Below are 2,652 nucleotides of genomic sequence, written 5' to 3' on the forward strand. Positions count from 1 at the left end.
TGTGGTTTACTGTCATTTTTAATAAATATAAGTAAACCAATGATCCCACCTAAATGGATTGATTCTCTTTGCTCAAATACATTCCTCTTTCAGTAAAGTGATATTAATTTCTAGAACCAATCAGGACACATCTACGAGGCTCCAACTCTTAAAAGTGGTCCTTTTGTTGCATTTTCCCTACCCCTTTTTGGTTCAGTAAGAATCTCTCACCATCCCGTTAAAACTTACACTCCCGTCTAACCCCATGTGTTCTCTTGAACCAAAGGTATTCTGAGAGGCATTCATGTATTTCTTTTGACTGGTTTTATTAATGATATAGGATTATATCTTCATGTTGGTCTTGTCCCCGACATCAATACCTGATTGACTATGAACTCTCACCATTCTTCATCCCCCCTCTCCGCCATTTATAAACGCGACTCTGATGTACCTGCTTACATTCTACATACAGGTTTAATTCTTTTTCGTATCAAAAAGAAAGAAAGACATTTTGGCATGCTATCTGTTATAATAAATGAAGTGGGGCAGTGGGGTAATTGATTCACAAAAGAGGCCTTGCTTGTTTTTTATGGAATAGAATTTTTTTTTCTTTTCAGAAATCTGGAATACCCATGGGCGGGGCTTTGCAATGTCTTAACTTCTGAAGTTTACTGTAAAGTCTTACAGTGTCATTATATGATCCCTTTGGCTTTTCTGAATCATATTTTCTTCTTCGACTTTGGGAAATGCGGTAGAAAGGTTATTGCTTTCTTTCAAAATCTCTTTCAATTTGATGTACAAGTGTGAACTTATATGCTACCTTGGATGCATTCACATGAAAATTATTTTACTGTGCATCCATTTTATGCTCAAACTGTAGGGCAAAAAGTAGTGTTACTTTTATTTGATTTGATGAAATAGATGATATGATTTAATATTTCAATAGAAAATTTGACTCTCTACCAAACTTCAGGAAATTATGATTAATTATCAAAATTCCCATCTTTTCAAATTTGATATATCAAAACAGTAAAAAAATTTCATATGTAGCCGACTAGGATGGGCATGCTATGTGGTTTAAGGGATATTTTTTTTGTTTTTACATCCATATTCCGATGCGGTTTCAGCTCCACAAAGCATGCTATTGACAGTAACTTAAAGGAAACTCCACTTTGAAACTAAAGCTTGGTTTAAAAAAAGATAAAGAAATGATGGAAGGAACTGCTGTTGCGCAAAATTCATTTGAAAACAAGTTAATAGAAATTAGACAATAATTTAGGTGATTGCATTTACACAGTAAAAATGCTGTTTGAAATTTCATACAATGTTATTTACTATGAATTTTGCAGTAGCTGTTGAACAGTTTAAACAGGTGTTTAAAATCTGAAACAGGAAAGTTTAATTTTTGATATTTAAGCATGGTTGTTTGAACTGTTAAACAACGGTAAACAGCGTCGTGTGAAATTTTAAAGAGCGTTTTTACTGTATAAGTTGGGAAAAGTTCAAGTATTCTTCTGTAAGGTATATTCTGTAACGTTCTGTCAGGATTGGAGGAAACGTGCTTGAAATCTAAGGGCTACTCTTTAAACCTAATGATGGTTTGAAACAAATGTGGTTGATGTTGGGTAAATATTTCAGGATTATGAGGTCATTTGATATATTTTGATGAATGCCCTAGTTTTATTGGATACGAGTTGCCCTGATTAGCCCTTAATTCTTGTAAAGGGCTGATGTAGGGGCAATTTGATGAGAAGAAAAATTAGTCTTGAAAACTTAAGATAATGCTGGTAAGTTCCTGTATTATCGGCTTAACAGTGTTGTTGTAATACTTGTCATCATGGGGCAAACAGTAAATTGATTTTTTTTATTGAAGTTTTTGCCAAACTACTTCTAGAAACAAGCTGTCAGAAGTGGCACTGGGGAGGCGTTAATCATGCCCATTCGTTTGTGACAATGTTTTGACTGTTCAGAATATTGAATAATTTTATTTGGTAAATACCTCTGTTTATTCTGCTGACAAACATAAATTAACTGTGCTGGAGAGAAAAGGGGGATTTAATGTTTATGCTGTGTTTTGATGGATGGACTCGAATTAAAGTAGTTAAACATGTAGTTAAGCTCTTGCTGTTACAGTATTGATGCTATATATTTCTTTTTCAGCTCGCAGATTAGTTTGAAAGCTCCCTCCCCCCCCCCCCCGATGAAAATGTAGAAATATTTATGATAATAAATGTTGAATAAAGGTTTAAGCAAATATTATATATCCATGGATGGATGAACTGTGAAAAGAATATATGATTATTTTCAAAGTTTGTTTATCATGGCTATAGTATATAATTTTTGTGATTTACGGTAAACAAAATATAATTTTTTTTTAAATAACATTTTGTTTGCACCCATTTTGGGGGGCTAGTTTTTATTGAGGGTCCTACCCATCAGCATATTGACCAATAAGCCCAGTAAGAATCATTGTAGGTGCAGTATTCTTTTATTAAGGTATGGCCTGTATTAATATTTGAAGAACCTGCTCGCTTCACTAATTAAGGGGGAAAAATCACCATATCTTAACATTAAATCTTGTGACAGTAACGTTCTTCTGTGCTCAACGAGTCAAACGTAAAATCAACATTTTCATTGCAGAGAACTATCTTATTAGTGCTTCCCACATGACTT

Source organism: Lytechinus pictus, chromosome 11, assembly GCF_037042905.1.
Source record: "Lytechinus pictus isolate F3 Inbred chromosome 11, Lp3.0, whole genome shotgun sequence".
NCBI classification, from domain to species: domain Eukaryota; kingdom Metazoa; phylum Echinodermata; class Echinoidea; order Temnopleuroida; family Toxopneustidae; genus Lytechinus; species Lytechinus pictus.